At 38.1% G+C, this 18,394-nt stretch overlaps 1 protein-coding gene across 1 annotated transcript in view; it reads left to right on the forward strand.

Moving 5' to 3' along the window:
* Nucleotides 1-18,394, forward strand: part of opcml (opioid binding protein/cell adhesion molecule-like) — a 335,174-nt gene that overhangs the window by 104,307 nt on the left and 212,473 nt on the right. The window lies entirely within an intron of this gene.

Raw genomic sequence — 18,394 nt, forward strand, 5'->3', positions numbered from 1 at the left:
TAGTACCTGATTAACATTGAAATGGCAACCATTCATTTTGCATGTATAGTTCGGTAATCAGATGGCTGTTCAGTAGTAAGATGGAAGATGTTGAGCGTGGAAGAGGAATGCAGTATTTTAACACAGCAGGAACACGATTGAAATTAAAAAAGTGACATGCAAGGGTAGTAATCAGCTGTCCACTTTCATGTCAGTGCCCACATGGTTTATCTGTATCCAAGACACACATATACCATCCATGGCTTTACAGTTTTTTTGTTTTTCTTTTTTTGCCCCCCATGAGAATTTCATAGTCAGTCAGGCAAGTTGGATGCATTACATTTGATACCTATTTTTTTTTTATCTTACACATATTTTATATACAAGGCCAATAAAAATACCAAAAATAAACTCATGTAAAATTAGATATTGATACTGAGATGGCTGCACACAGAGACCTTGTGGTATATGCAGACAAGCTTAATGTGCCACTAAACCTGGTGGAAACACAACATAAAAGCATATGCTAGGAGGCTTTGTAGCCATTTTCATGACCAAGGTTATTTTCATTTTCATAATCAAGGTTAACTCAAATTGTGACAGACAAAAATACCTGTCTTCCTAATTTGATTTATGCATATGCTTCAAATGACAATTGACAAAATGACAAAAGGGAAAGCATTACTTTGGTTCAAGTGTTCTACAGACATCCTACGTCTTTTCGAGAACTTCCTACCCGAAGTGCCAATCTCCACGATGACTCTGGTATCAGTGTGTTTACCCTCAGGTTATTAATAGTGAATAGACAGTGGTGCAATCAGCCCCGAGGAGACTGGATACAGTAATGAGGCAGATTTAATAAACAGAGATAGTGAATTCCCTCATACTGGGAGGTATGTGGCCTATATTTTATAAGACAACTTTTATGGTAACATAGTTTGAAATTACTGTGAAAAACTGGGTGAAATTGCTACTCTAATGCTGTTGGAAGGCAGTCAGCACCAGTCTGATTAAAGCAAGAAATCTTGCTCTGTCAGATCATGCTAATGGGAAGCCACATAAGATCCATACAAACCTGTACAGTTGGGCTTTTCAAACTGGGAAAGATGACAAACTGAATGCCTTTGTTTGGCCATAACTACAAGGCATTCATCTATGTGACTGTCTTATTTGATCACTGCTTCTGAACTTTAATATGAAACACGCTGGGCTTAGTGTTTGCATCAGTTTCAATCAGTATATCAAGAGCTTTGTTCTCACAGGATGCACTGTGGCAATTAAAAAGATCCCAAATTGTAGTATTTAGACTAGCCACTAGGGGGCAAAGTAGCATCATCAACATTTAGATTAGAAGACATACGATGACCTACTTTTAAAATGACGTGCAGAGGCATTTGTTTTTTTGTTTTTTTTAATGAAAAAAAAAAATGTGTACATATATATGTTGCAACACAAATACACAGAATACTGGAACTGAATAACATGCCCTATCTTATCTCCCAACCACATTATTAAGTAATGGTCTGGATCAAACATAAGAGGAAGGAGTGTGTTTCTTTGCCATTCACATTAGACTTGATAATGCCAGCGGGGAGCACGAAAGCTGTCTCTCATAGCGGTAAAAGGACTGTGCAGGAGAGCAGTGACCACATAGCCACTGCCTGGAACTGCAATTTCTTGAATGACACTAAGTCAAAATGGAGAGTAGTTTGAGCTAACTGCTAATATCCGTAGGTAGGTACTCCGAGTCCATTGGTGTACACTTAACTGGATTTCAGCTCCCCTCACATAACCATAAATAATCCACCTCAAAGTGTCCTCCTTAACTTCAAAGAGATGTTGACTTCAGATTAGCATTTTCTTTCACTGGGGGAAAAAAAAAATCTATTAATAGTTTCCGTGAAGGAGACGCACAGTTACAGGCAATTTTTTAAGGTATGTTTATTCTCAGGGGTAAAAAGTAGTCTCTTTAGTGTTTTGTGAGTAAGCTACCATGGCATTCATTACTGGTCTTTGAGATGAAATCTAGAAGGACCTCAAACACCTGGATGTAGGCAAACTAAAATCTATTTGAATGGCGCCAAGGGAATGTGGAGGCAGGGAGAGCCTGGAGAGCCAGCTTGCACGCATACAGAGAAGAGAGGATGTTCACATTAACTGGGGCAAGTGCAGACCACCCGGAGGCTGTCCGGATTAGACAGAGGAAATTGAAGTCACCTGGGGCATGTTGAAATTAGCTGGGGGTTGGAAGTCACAGTGGCACAAAGGTCACTTTGGGACAAATTCTGTTTAAACCCCAGAGAGCAAATGCCAAAGAACAAAAAAACAAAAACACACACACACACATAAATATAAAGAATTTAAACAGATATAACTGTGGGATCACACAAGAATTTTTTTTTTCAACAAAAAATCTGCAAGAAATTAACAAACTTAAACTTAGATCTGACAGTGTATTAACAAGAGATGTCTTGGGTTTTTTCCTAAATATGTATGATTTAATAATCGCTGGGTGCTGTATGGAGTGTAGAATACCAGGTAAAGCCTGTTTGATTCAGGACAGGACAAGTGAACACTTGCTCTGCTGTAGACACAATAAAGGAAAACTTTTGACCGTTCAAGATTTGTGGCACACAATTCGCCACTGCATCCAGACTGATGTTGAGTAGCAGACATGAATGAGCGGGGTTGGGAGGGTTACTTTTAATATGTATTCCACTACAGATTACAGAATAATTACCCTAAAATGTAATTTGTAACATATTCTGTTAGATTACTCAAGATAAGTAACGTAATCTATATACTTTGGATAACTTTCTGAACACTGTGGCTTTAATTTTTAAGGTTCTGTATGGTTATTTTTAGAATGTTCACTTAGCATTGTTGGCTCTAACATTTTGGCACCCCCATGTTAAGACTATGGGCATTTCATCGCAATTTCTTCAGAATTGTAAATGTTAATTCAAAAACTGTACATTACATGAAAACATGAGTTAGAAAAGGCAGGAGCCACCCTAAATACATTGTGAGTGAGAAAGGAGTAGCTTAACAATTTAATGTATAATATGCGTAGTGTAAAATTGTTGGAGTAATCGCAGCTTTGAACATGTGAAATTTCACTTGTTTTGTCACTTTTTCTACTCGTTAGCAAGTTATCTTTAATACTATTCCTACTAGCCTACTAGGTAGCTGAATAGCTAATCCAGTGCAGCCAAACTATGTCAGATAGCTAGCGAGTGATCAATATTAGCTTAAATAATGAAAAAGAGAACTTACTTCAAGATGCTTCTTCAGGTTAGAGGTTGACTCTTTTGAAGTGGATAGCAGTTTGGTTGCTGGCAAACACAGCTTGCATTGTACTGTTATGTTGCGACCTTTGCCAAATGTAAAAGTAAAATGGTCCCGGTATTTCCATGACATAAACGCGTTGTGCTGGTTGCTTTCTGTCTCACTCTCTGTTCTACTATCTTGTGAGTCAGGCAGTCTCCTCACTTTTTTCTTATTTTTTTTCGTGAGGGGCATATGGGAGCTGCCAGTCATTGGACAGATTTTCCAACTGAATAAACATTAAATGAAAAAAAATAAATGAAATTAAATGGAAAAAAATCCAATGTAATCCCTTCAGTAATCTAAATATTTTTAAAATGTAACTGTACTTTGATAACCATCAATTTAAATGGTAACTGTAACGGAATACAGTTACTCCTATTTCGTATTTTAAATACATAAAACTGTTACATGTATTTCGTTACTCCCCACCCCTGTGAATCAGAATGAGTCTGGCGCCATCTTGAAAACTATCAGCTTTGGAATCTGATTTATAGTATTCAAATGTCTCAACATAAATGTATTTTGGGAGAAATCAGCAATCCAAATGTAACAGCATCACAACTAGAAGTTAACACAATTGGAATATTATAAGACCTATTACTATGGTAACAGCTGAGTGCCCATCCATCAAGACACAATGAGCAGTCAATTACTTCCCACCCTAAAACAATATTGCTTAAACGTGCATCATGTGACCGTGATACCATACATCATGCATCATTGGTTGGATATCCTGTAGATCTCGTTTTAGCTTAATGACAGCATCTCAGTTTCTGGCATGGTGTCAGACAATGTCTGGAGACATTCCTGAATGCCATGTGGTGTTTATGGCTCATGGGTCTGCAGAGTTCTGCTCCTGTACCTTAGCTAGGAGTTAGTCACGAAGGTCCTCAGTGGGATCTGATGGTGATGGCAACCCATGACCTCTGTTCTCTTCTTGCCAAGCCAGGCCTTCACACTCCCGACACTGTGGCCTTATTTGATCAATCTTGTACTTCCTAAACACTCCGACCACTAGCGCCTCCTCCTCCTCCCCCTTCCCCCCAAACACACACACATACACACACACACACACACACACACACACACACACACACACACACACACCCCTGCATCCCTCTAATCCCAAGAAAGGATTAAATGTGCAGCACAGGTCACAAAGCATCGCTCAATACACAAGGGCTATGCATTCCTAGATGTCTATGGTCTTCATTAAACCCCTAGTCCTCTATTCGATATAAGCAAAATGTATTTGGTCCTTCACTGTGTAACAAAGCAAGTTTTACATTGTGTAGTTTATTACAGAAGAAAATGGGATAAGCTGTTTCAATGCTCGAAGAATTCAAACAAAAACTACAAAAAAGTAAGACTAGCTGAAAACAGTTTTCAAAGTTAAGGACAAAGAGCATTGTGGTTAGATTGAATAGAGCCCTCAGCTATACTAGGAAAAGTGCATCATTTTTAACCACCGTGTATTGCTGAGGCAAGTCATTTTGGGCATCTGTCAGCACCTCTTTCTCAGTTTCATCTGTTAAATAAAACGTGTTGCAGTGCAGTAGATTGATCTTGCATGCTGGGGGAATGATTGCCTAGGCTATAGAGAGCAGAGAAGCACGTCATCACTAGTTTGAGTCAGTAGGTAGCACTTCAGTTGTAACACAAGGGAAATGATGTTTTTACAGATAATGCTGAGTTCTTGTGTTCTGTTTTGTTTATATTGCCACTTGCTGTCATATGGAAATAACGCAATTTAGCAGCAAATCTTGATATCAAAAGCCATCTGCTTCGCCTGTTTTATTGATCTGTGGTTGGAATCTTCAAAACTCTTTATCAAAACAGACAGCAATGTGGTGGACGTCACTCAAACAAACACATGGATGTCACACATGGGGAAAAAATGATGGAATAATGAGTGTGTGGCCAAAACAAAAGTAAACTTTCTGAGCAAATCACACCTGAAATGATCTGCTGCATTTGTCTCTTCCTCTAGGTTGCTTTTCAAAAGTAATGAGTTTTTTGTTTATTTCTTTATGGTCATCTGAATTTCAGTCTTAGTCAGGAAAGGTAATATACCTATTATCAGAGATGAACTCAATGTTCATTTTTTTTGCTACTCAGAAATGAATGACATCATGCTGGTCTTCTGATATATCATAAGGAACTATTTCTGAACAGGTTAGTCTGAATGTTTTAACTCAGATCTGTCTGAATAAATATTGGGCATCTTATGGTAAATGTAAAGGTAACATTGTATTTCATATTCATCACAAACAGTTTCCATAGCACCGCATTTCATTACTGAAAGGAAGTTCTAATTATCACCTTCTGAAAACCCCAAAGGTGATTTATATGCAATGTCAAATATCAAAAAATGACCCAATATGTAAATGATGAAATATTGAGTAGCATTCGCTAATGTTTTAATTTCCCCAAGTGTCATGTAACTATTCAGTTATGAAGAACACCTGTTCAAGATGCAATTTGAACAGAAGGTGTGTTGAAGCTCTACTGTACACCTTAAGACAAATCCTACCAGGGAAGTATACAAAGACAAAAATGTACCAGTGCACAGTGCATTAGTGTGTTGGGTCACTATACATTCTGCACACTACAGAATAATGTCATGGCCATCCTTCACGTTTTTGTGTTTAGCGATATCTAGGTAGACCTTAAATTATTTTGAAGTTTTCAGATGGACGTACCACACCCCAAATCACTGGACTTGATGAAGCTGATCTATGAATGCCTGTCACGTCCAACCAAACCCTTTCCATTGGCTTTACGCGCTCATGGAAGCAGCTTAGGTGCCTGAGTAACGAGCTTGTAGTTGAAGCAGACAGTGATGTCAGGGCGACGGGCGGCTTCCCCAAATTGCTCCTCTCGTGTTCAGGATTCACCAAATGACTCAAACCGGCAAACGTTTAGCTGGAGATTTCATGAGACATGACAGGCTGTTTATAATCCCCCCGAGGGATCAAAAAGGTAGGGATCTGGAATGATGGTACACACTGAAAGCTGGCGGATGACACAAGACACCTACACGCTCTCACCTCCACCTGATTAATATTCACACTTTTGACACCACCGATTCAGATGTCAATCACCCCCTGCAGGCAATTATTATGCATGAGGCAGATCCAGCTGCAGTTCATCTAATGGGAGAGGTCAACGAGCCGGAGAGAGAGAGAGAGAGAGAGAGAGATTTGGCGGAGACAGCCGTGGTTACAGCGTGCCGAGATCTCGTCCTCGCACTTTGTGTGTTTTTTTTTTTTCTCTGGGGAAGGAGGTGCTCCTCTTTGCAAGCTCAGAACTATTGAGAGCATAGCTCTGTGGTGAGGACTAATTGGGAAAGTGTGTCACAAGTTTTAGATGTGTTTTTATGTTTTTTTTTTTATTTTATTTTTTCCCTTCATTGCCATCTGGTCTGTTTCTTTATAGAAAATTCACAAGAAGGAGCCACAAAACTGCTTGCATTTTTTTTGACAGTTTGACCAACACAAACCTTAGGTTATAGTGTTCCTCAGTGTATGTGTTGTAATCTGAAAATAGTGGGGCATGTAGTTATTGGAGTGAATGTTATTGTTTGCTAAATAAATGCATGTTCCCTGATACCTTTTGAATATTGCATCTTTGAAGGTATTGGCTAACTTCCTCAGGGATGAATCTCTCATCATGATTGATGGGGCTGACCATAAACTTTGTGGATGTAAAATTTTGCTTAGTATTGTGGAGCGTTTATTTTATGCATCACCTTAATTATTTGCAAGGGAGTAGGTTTAGGAGGTAGGAGTAGGATTTTCCACAGTCAAAAAAGAAAAACTATTGCCATGACCTTTCTCGCATACAGCAGCCCTGGAACAAATCTATTGATACATTTACAATGGTGTTAACCTCTATACATTATATTTGTGAACATATTTTTCAAAAGTGTCTATAGAGTGCATTGGCTTTCTGCTTTCTGGTTATGCCTTTAAGCATGATTTGCTGAAGTTGAAATCAATAAAGTAACACTTAAAAAAATCCCTGTTGTTTACTGGGAGAACCAACAAATAAAATAAATATATAAACAACATTAATAACAGGGACTGTAATAAATGTGACTTCCTCATGGGATCACAACTGTAAAATACTTTTAACACATACTGACTGAAAACAATGAAGTAGAGGCTTTTGCAAGAAACAGGGACCAATCCCCTAAAGAACATATAGACATAGTATGCAATTATCCTATGGGGCTTGAAGGTAAAGGAGACTGTGTTTCAAAATTATTAGTTAATTATTTATTATATGGATATTGCATTCTTAAGAGTGTTGTAGATATCCTTCTCAGTAAATCAAGGGTAGCTGAGACCACAGCACATTTCCTCCAAACACTGAACAGTTGAGGCATTTACATGTATATATAATATGTGATTGTCCTGGTAATACAGATGATTATTCACACTTTTTGTCCAGTGTGGAGCTCCCCTGTGGTTATTTTGTGAGTGTGCCAGGTGCCCCTGAGCAGTGAGAGAAAGGCAGGTTTGTCTCAGTGAGTAATAATGCCTGTTTTATCAGTGAATAAAAACCAGGGGCACCAGCATCTGCCCGGCTGACCTTTATGCCGCAGAGGAGCTTTGCTGGGAGTTCGGCCTGCAACGAGAAAAACCAGTGTGCCCTCCTGCTAAAAAGCAAATTGAACTTCCAAACATAATTTGGAGCTTTGCAACGACCAGGGTAAACTGATTACTAGGATACAGTGTGACATAAAGACTTTGCTATAATAGGAACTTTCAGCACAGGCCATTGCCCATTTGAATTGTCCTGAGGATTCTGCAAGTCAGTGTAAACCTATTTTACAAGCACTCGCCCCCAAGAGCCTGATTGGATTGTATGAATGCTGGCACATGCTGCCATGTTGTTCCTGCAGTGAGGCTGTCACCACTGTCTGGTTTGCCACACTCCTATACTGTCACACAATTAAGCCAGTGAAAAGAGAAAAAAAAAACACTTGACATGAGCTGCTCTGTGCTTCAGCGACGGAGAGGGGTGGAGGCTTCTGGGAACAGCGGGCGAGAGGCAATGTTTGTGACACAATCACGCGCTGGTGTGACTTATCTCGCGCGCCCGCTCATGTTCCTGTCGGGGTGGCTGCTGGGATATGCCGGAAACCTGAAAAGGGGCTTACCTCTGAGCTGAGGATGTGTCATTGTGGCAGAGAGACATTTCCCCCTCTCTTAGAGCGAATTCAAGTTGAAAGGAGGGTGGTGCTAGCTGTCTCCAAACTGCAAATGGAGGGTCTGTTGAGTCATGCCTGTGGGCTGCCCTGCCACGACGCACTCTGAAGAGGAAACGTCAGACGCAGCATGATGTGGACAGACAAGAGCCACTTCATCCCCATGACTCATTATTCTTCTAAGAGGTGTACCACTTTGCTGCTAGACTGGCATCTTTGATGGACTTATGAATAGTTTTCACATCTCATCAGACGTGAAAAATATTTATTATAACCACAATATTCTTTGTCCTCTGAACTCTGAATTACAATTTTATGACAGTACTACTTTTTTGTCAGCCTGCATTTCCTGTTAATTACCCTGTTAGCCAAACCCATAATATGAAATGAAAAAGGGACATGTTTTGTTACTCTTCCACAGCATCACGACTTTGATGAGGATAAAGCACATTGATGAGGATAAAGCGCATCTCAAAAAATCCATTGCAGAGACAGTGACAACTTCGTAAAGGATATTGCTTTGACTATTGCTTTTTAATAAGGTTGTCTGGTTGCAACGTAGAAGAATAGATCATTTCTAACCAGATCTGTTATATATCAGATATGGCCATAGAAACAATTCCATTTTGCCATAGTGTAGCATTGCTTTTGAACCTGATGTTATGTTGGATTAAACATGAAACAATGACCTACTTTTACACACCTTAAACCTGCCATGGTTGAAATAAAAGAAACAAACACAATTAGTCAAGTAATTTATCAATTAGATTAAATGTGTCTCGCACCATTATCTTTCCATTCATGTCGAGGGGTGAAGCTACAATTTTCAGTGTTTGGCCCATCCGTAATGACATTTGATCTTTATAGGATCTGTGGCCTCAGGGAGGAATTAATACTGGCAGCAATGACAGTGCAATAACTCTGCACAAGAACTCAATACCATCATTGCCGATTCCTCTGACCTTCGGCTACCTTTCACTCTGCAAGGCCTCACAGTGCCTTTGGTAACAGGGCTGAGATAGCGTATAAAGTTCATGTTAGGTCTGCTGTTGAATACAACAAAATGCCATAAAAAGACCTGTCCATTTCTCCTTGTCTTTTCATCTTTCTAAATATAGAATTAGGAGCATTAGAGTATAATCTTTCTAAACATCAGACTAATTAATCAACTAATGTCTAATGTGGACAACTAATTTGAAATATGTTGGCTTTAAGAACAAGTTAAATGTTATAAGGTCATATTCACATGCAGAGCCAGCATAGATAAGCATGGCAGATGCCTAGCAAAACTGCTTAGAAGACTTAGATGTACCAGACACTGAGGAATCAGTAATGCAGGATCCCTAAATCCGCTGTGCACTCACCACATCCACCAAAACACACTCCCCATTTCAAATCCTTACTGTCTTATCCCACAGAATTTACATTTAATTTTGCTAAATGGTAAGTCTAGGACAAATTTGCTAAACAATGCATGGCCCTATAGGTAGTCTGAATGCCTCTTGCCAATAAGGTTCACCAGTTTAGACAGAAATCTGACTCAGTCAGCAACTGCTTTAAAGTCAAGGAGCTTGAGCGTCACAGAGGAGCTTGTTTGCTTTGTTTGTAATGTCACTGAGAGACTCTGTAGCTGTGACTGAAGGGTGCAGCCCTAAAAATGTCGGTGTCGCTCACTCACTCACTACCTCACTTGGCAGCACATACCAGTACTAACGTTTTGCTGATTAGGGCTGAAACGAAACAAAAAACAAAACAGCAGAATGGTCATGCCCTGTTCTTGTTTATTCTATACTTTTGATTTCATGAAAGTGAAATGAGACAGCAAGTACTTCCTGTCTGCTTTCACTGCTGTGATTTTTTTTGGGGTTTTGTATAAGAAGCCACTGCCACTTTCCTTTCTGTGAAACTCCTTTCATCTGTCTAATTTTTTTTACTCTCCACTCCACAGTTTGGAGCTCCTCTCTATACTGAAAAAGAAACGTGTGGCAGAAACCCATGTCCTCGAATGGGATGCATTTTCAGAGAAATCATTAGCCTGCATCATAACCTGGTATATATGAAGCACACTCAGAGTAAGCTTACTCCTGGACTGAAAATCACTTTGAATGAAAATCACCGTTCAAAATTTTATGTAGAGAAAGAGCAGGCTTAATCTGGGTCTGGGAAACCGGCCCACTGAGGTATTGTTAAAACTTTACCAACATGGTCAATTTACCACTTTTTATTCAAAGATGATGACAAATTGCTAAATTCCATATCAAGCCTATCCTCGATATGGGCTATTTACTCTGTTGTGCTTTGTTCATCATCCCAAGAATGGTTCATTCATGCATGACAACTATTCCTATTATTTATTGTCAGTTTGAAAATGGAGGTGGCAAATTTACTATGGTGGATAAGCTTTATAAATAACCCCCAACATTCTTGTATCAGAAAGTCCTTTTTCATTTCATTCTGTCTTGTGTTAGAAAATGTACATTTATGTGTAAGCATTTTTACATTGCAGAAAGGGGTATGAAGTAAAGGCCTGCACAGGCCTGAAACAGAAACCTGAGCCCGACATGTGCACTTTATTACCTGAACCGAACTCAGCCCAAAGATGATAATTATCTAATACCCAACCCGGCTTTAACCCAACCTGAGGTGGGGGTTCCTAATTACCAAACCGGCTATTAGTAATAATGAAATCAAATAAAATAAACATCACATTTGGCATCTTACATATCAAAATATATCAAAAACCACTGCTTTTCTGTGAAAACACAGTGCACTCAGTGACTGAAGGGCCATACAAAAAACAAACAAATCCCACCCTATGTAAACTTCAACATCTTAACAAAATAACGCAGTACAATCTTAATACAGACCGTCTGTCTTTGTTGGCAAAACAGTGTAATACATGATGAATAATTTCTGTACTTTCTTATATTTTTGGACTGGTGTGACCATGTAGGAATCCTACAATGTAATTACTTTTGCGTTGTCTAGTACATTTCCCAGATGCAGATTAAACCTACTCCTGGTCTATATATAATTCTGTTTGAAGATTTTAATACAAAGTTTAAAGTACATTTAAAAAGACTTCATCTGGGCATGTTTTTGTATAGTGAATCAAGGAGTTGCTGCCAAGAAAGTAAGAATACACACAATTGGTAAATTTTATTTAACAACTAAGTATATATAGTACTGAAATCCTTCATCAATCTGCCCAGTTGCAGTGCTTACTGTTATTATAACTACAGGTAAACATTTAACCTATTGGCTCAAGCCAATCTCACCAGAGCAGACTGAAATGCAACTTTGTTTAAACCCTATTCTGTGTCTATACTCTACAAATAATTCTTGAACAAAGTGGGTGACAAGCGAGACAGTGATTGACAGTGACACACTTGCTGGCCATTCCTAAACTTGTAGCCACAGTGTTTGGCTTCTCTTCTTCCTGTTCGGTGTAAAGACTTCAGAGACTTAAGAGAATGTGTGTGGCAATACTTTATGTTAAGGTTCCAGTACTGAGTGTTCATTTAGACTTTAATAATGCATGAGTGACATTAACAACGACTTATTAGAAAGCCATTAATAAAATTCATATAATGTTAATAATAACATATAATAATGCCATTGCTAATGATTATTAAAAACACTAATAGGCTTTTCACACTGCACTTAGCCCAGGGCTAAAAGCATTCTTAGAACCTTCTTGGCCCCAGGCTAAGAAAGCTTTCACACTGGCACGATCCTGGCACATTCCAAAGTGGGATAACCCCAAGTTTAGCCTAGGGCTTGCTGGCCCTGCTCCGGACCAGGGTTAGCCCCGAGTTTGCGGGGTTATCCCCTGAAAATCGACTAAACTTGGGGCTAAAAGGTGCCAGTGTGAAACGGGGCTAAAGTAAACAATGGACCTTGCATCACGTTTTTGTTGTCCAATCACACAACTTCTTCTTCACGTCATTACAGTACGCACATGCTTTATGTTGACGCTGTAACTACTGCTAACCAGAACCGGCAACATTCAGATGTTAAAAGTACCTAGCAAGCTAGCTAACTTAAAACAATAAAATGTCCAGAAAAGACTTAAATAGATCAACTTGGCGGAAACAGCATTGTTCCTGAGTTTGTGGTCGGAAAAGTCTGCTCAAGACAAACTAGATGGAACATACCGCAACAGAAAGGTTTTCCACTATCTGTCAGAGCTAGCAGAGCTCTGCTAGAGGCAGGTTTCAATAGGATACTGGAACAACAACAAAAAAAAAGCTAAAAAAAAAATATATATATATATATATATATATATATATATATATATATATATAGGGTTTCAACACCGCTCTCATATGAAGCCCTGCAAATGGCGACATTTTAACGTTACTGCTTGCTGTTAAAGAGTAGTCACGTGTCATTCTAGAATGTAAACATTAGTCGCGTGTTCCAATGGACATTTAACCCAGAGCTAGTAGAAGTGCAGTGTGAATCGTATAGTCCTGGGCTTAGGTTAACCCTGGGTTAACAATGTGTGTGTGTGAAAAGGGGCTAAGTTATCCCAGGGTCATCTCTTATAATAATAATATATATATATATATATATATATATATATATATATATATATATATATATATATATTACAATAATAATAATATCTAATAATATGTAGTGTGAAAAGCCTTGAAGGGGAACATAAATTAATTTACTAAAAACATTTCCATAAATTGTATATTACTTTTCAGGACTCCTAACATACATGACTATGCACTTTTGATGTTATTAAAACTTGTCAGCATTGCTGGTAAATTTAAGTTTTTATATTAATGTTTATAGACACCTACATTAGACATTTATTAGTGGCATGTTACTCTTATTGAAGGGATGATTCCTTCCCTTTTTGGAGAATGCATTCTTTATTCAATTACCCCTAACAAATGCCTTATAAATACCTGATAAATTACAATTAACACTATTAACATTTAGTTACCTTATTTTGCAGCACCTTTAACAAAGGCCACTCTATTCACCCTTCTCAAATTCCTAACAAATTCTCACTGAACACCAACTAACATTAAGCATCAATAAACCTGTTTTGCATAATGTTTACGAGAGTAGACTCCACTCCCCCTTTCAAATGACTTATAAATTTCCACGGAATAGCAATTGACACTATTCATTATTTAAAACCATTATGATCGCTTCCCTACTGAAGTCCAACCTGAAACAAGCCCTCAATTTAGAAGCAAGAAATTGAACATACAATGAAAGCAAGCTGAGTTTGTGTTTGTTAATGCTTTTCAAGAAAAAAAAAACATAACAAATCTAAAAACCTACATTTTTGGGACATATACATTTCTTACTCTTACAAGCAGACAAGCATACTGAAAACCACAGTGTAGTAAATAATAAACTCCACCCTCTGATTTAATGTCTTTCAAACTTGTGTTGGAAATCTGCTACACAGTGTAGGAGTGATTGAAAAACCTGAAAGAAAGGAAAGAGAATGAAAAGATAGAGGAAAACATAATGGAAAGGCTGTTATCACACTTGACTCTCATGATATTTTTCATGGATTTGCACAAAGAAATCTGGGTAAGCTGGCAAAAAAAGAAACTTGGACTTTTCTTCCTTTTGACTGAGCTTGGATAACAACAGGAACAGCTGATATCACTGCATTGTTTATAACACGTTATAGAGCATTGTAAGTGCTTTTTACAGGCTTTAAGAGAAGTGATATCCTCTGTGCCATGTAGAACACACTACAGAGAGTTGTAAGTGCTTATTACAGGCTTTAGAAGAGATTCAAAACACATACTTTAAATATGTTTTGGTACTCCAATAAGGCCAAAGCAAACCAACTGGTTTACACAGCAGTAAACTCTACATTTTTTCAAAGCTTGGTGTACTGACAATATTCGGGATATCTCTATGATTAGAGTGATTGATTACTTTCATTGTAATAAAGACATAAAAGTAGCTGATTAGTTGATAAGTGGTTGTATTGTAATGGGACTTAAAGAACAATATCAAATACACAGCTAATCTATTTCTATTCTCTTTTTCATCTAATTAATAGTAATGTATTTTCCATTTTTTGATCACTGATGATTTGTCACATTATCATCAAGTTAGTACTTTACATGCTCAACAAGTTTTCTTGCCTCCTGGGAGAACTGGACTAATATGATTTCACTTGTCAACCTAGCTAGTGTAGTGTACTTAGCTAGTTAGCTTAGCCAAGGATATGTATTATTCATTTTTATATAGCATGTGTTGCTAACTATTTAATGTAATTTTAGCTAGCTAGCAAGCAACAGGCATGGCAAGTTAATTGGCAAGTTATAGAACACCAGTAGCCCATCATCCTAAGCTGAATTCCACTTGGTGAAGTTATCCTACTCTTAGCCTTGGCACGATCCACCCCCCTGGCTAGCTAGCAGCCAAATCTTAGATGATCTCTAATTGAGATTATTTTCAGTATGATGTTCAGTAGGATGTTAAAGAGAGTGCATGTGTAGCTGTTCACTGATAAATCACAAGTGTTATCTACCATGCATTGCAGTGCACAGTTCAGTATTTCAGAGCAAAGTTGACACTGAAGAAAATGCTTTTTTTTCCTGTTATCTTGCGATTTGTTCCTTGTCATGGTGAGAGTTGGTGTCTAAAATGCAAGGCATATGCAATCCCCTGTCAATATTTCCCACTGCAAGCCATACAGCGCATTCCAGTGAAGTGAGAAGAAATCATTTATTTGAGGATTCCACTGACATTATTGGAATAACCTGTCAAATCACAGTGTGCCTGAGAGCAGTGAGATGAGGAAGTCCCAATCCAAACCAATCGGTTCCACTGCTGTGGGATGCTGGTTATTGTAAATGATATGGCCAGTTCTGAACAGCATCTGTAAGGCTTAGCCTATTCTCAAACTTACTGACTGAGCCACTCGGGACCCCTACTTCGTCTATTGTACAGAATCCATTTGCTGTCTGGCCAAGGTTAAAAATTTGGAAAAAACATTAGCTGTTGGATTTTAAACTTGTAGTGCCTGCAACAGACTTTGCCAATATATAGGAAAACAATTTTCCGTTAGCTGGCAACAGAGAGGGAAATTCCTACAGATACTAAATAAAGTTTAAACTCTTTTGATGCATACAATGGGATCCTTTCCAGGAAAGATTAATCATGATCTGACAGAAGGAATTGGACACAGCTATAGGACGAAGCACAAGCAATTAGCTTTTCCCCGGTTTCTTTCTCAGCATACAGCATATTTACCTATATTAACCAAGTAGTCATTGTGTGCAAAGTGTATAGTAACCATAATGACACAGTTACAGAATGAAAAACAGTGAAAGTGAACAAATTACAATTCTTGCTTGCCTGTTACAAGTTATTTGCATTTCAAGATCAGAGCTTTTATTATGTTTACATTTGGAAATCTTAACAGTGGGGTGGAAAACACTCTTTCAAATTTACACCAGTAGTTACAGTATTTCTTAAATTAACAGCAGGCCTTAAATGCTTTCACCAAAGGGCAGAAATTATGCGTTTGTGAATATATGTGAATTGTTGGATCAGAAAAAAAAAAATCTGCCACAGAAATTTGTACTGGATTTACTTGGAGTAGTCAGGAGACGGATAGACCATTACGCGAAAATAAGAACTCATTAAAAATGAATATTAACCAGGCAAATAAGGTCTTTGAATTCAGTCAAACAATGTGACTGTTTTGTGTTTGCCTAAGGTTGTCATTTATAGGCAGATCATCCCTGTTTCAGCTGGTCTATGGCTAAAATTGAACAATTGCACACTGCAAACACTGTGAATGGTGATCCAGGCTTCGGCGTATCTGGCCTAAGACCTAACCCTTTCCTATGGTTTCAACAATTAAACACATACAATTTCAGATCTTGTTGAAATGTGACAGAGATTTTATTTCTTTATTTTTGTGAATATTATTTAACATATGATTTAACATTATTTAACATTAATTATTTTTCAATATTCAAAGGCAAAAATACAGGTCCCATTTCAAAAAGTTGTTGAGCTCAGTTCAGGACATTCAGTTTTGCACAAAAAAATGCATTCAGACAGTTAAATAAGGCAGTTCATTTAATTTTGCATCAAATAAACAAAATTTTGTATTACACAAATTACTCACAAGCTCAATTTTTCATTGCCTCGGTTTTTTTTCACACAGTACAACTGCTTTTATATCTTCAGGAAAACCATTTATTGTCATTTTCAGAGAAGCCAGTTACAGCTTTTTTGCCTCTTGGACAAATAGGTTTAAAAATAATGAATTTAAGCAACAATACCATGCTTAGCTGTAGCAGCACTCTTGTGTGAGGTGGAAAATATGACTTTCCTGATTATCAAGAATTTTGCTTACTTCCCTTTCATTTTTACAGATGTTTTACTGATCTTATAGGTGCATTTTATAATTGTGGACAGAGATTTTATGAAATATTGATTTTTTTCTATTTGTGTTTTGTTACTGTATTCTCTGCTCTGTTTCTATCACTACTGGGGTTTTATTTCATTGTCTTTTTAAATGTAATAATTTTCCATTTTTTGACATTTGATAGGCAGGGTCCTTTTTCTGTTAGTTCTGTTAGTGATTTACCAACACCGCCAGGATTTGTAAATGTAAATGGTGACTTTCAGTTATTGAAAATACCTCACTGGGTACTTGTTTCATTAATGTTACATTTGTCATCTGAATGTGAATGTTATGATGCATAACATACAGTAAGCGATGTCTGTTTCGGTAAATATCATGCTGTTCGGTAAAGTAACCTTCTGGGATTTAAACCTGAAAAGAAGGCCAAAAGAAGATAAAAGCATCACAGCCCTTCAAGCACACACTGCATTGCTTGCCAGTATAGTCCTATATGTGGGATAATATCTACATGAGAATCTGTACAGACATTTTATTCCATTTGATGAACCTTTTGGAATACCTTCAGTTATACTCAGTGCCAGCAGTTGACTAATGAAGCAGCCTTGAACACAGTGAGCAACTGACCCTTTGACATGTGTGAGGTGATTCATTGACAATATTATTAGAACCCCAGCTTGTGCATGTGGCTACATTTACATTGCATCCGGATCTGTACACTTCCCTGAGCCAGCACAGAACAGTCTTCCCTGATGCAGCACAGAATAGTGATTGTTGCCATCCTCCAGTCCCTTTCTCTGGCCCACTGGCAGATTAATTTTGCATGAGAAGGCTTGCATCTACTCTGTCAGCTGGAAGGAAAGGGAGGCTGAATCCTGCACTCCCCTGCTGTGCACATAGGCCTGCTCCCTCTTGGCCTCCACAGTGACACACAGCTCCAATCAGACTCTGCGTGTAGCCTTGAGGAAGCAATGTGTGTCTCTCAAAGGAAACGAGGACACATGTCACAGCAGATTTGACTCTGCACCTTTTACCCCTCTTTTCTCATCGCTGAAATATCACAGTTTTTTCACTCACGTCCAGGTGAAGGACCCCACTCTATGGTATTTATGTGGTAACTTCTCTGTATTGTCAAATTCACCAGCCACCCTCTCTGTTTGACAGTTGCACTGATCTTCTTTCTTAAAGAACTGGCATTTTCTTTCTGACAATTGTTATGGTGCACAATGATACACTGGCAAAGTAATATATATTGAACTCCTGTCATAAAAATGAGTTAACATATACTGAAGTAATCATGTAGTCATCAAGCGAGTGTTGCATTTAGTGACTAATGCTGTCAAAGGCAGATGTTGATCAATAGACTAAGGATAACATATATTAGCAAACATTGGGCAGACCGTCAAAAAAATCAAAGTTTTTACCGGGCCTCTCTGTATGCCTATCATCTGATGGTTCAGTTGGGAGGACTGAGAAATGAACGTTTATTTCAA

The sequence above is a fragment of the Megalops cyprinoides genome, chromosome 3 (assembly GCF_013368585.1).
Source record: "Megalops cyprinoides isolate fMegCyp1 chromosome 3, fMegCyp1.pri, whole genome shotgun sequence".
In the NCBI taxonomy this organism is placed as follows: domain Eukaryota; kingdom Metazoa; phylum Chordata; class Actinopteri; order Elopiformes; family Megalopidae; genus Megalops; species Megalops cyprinoides.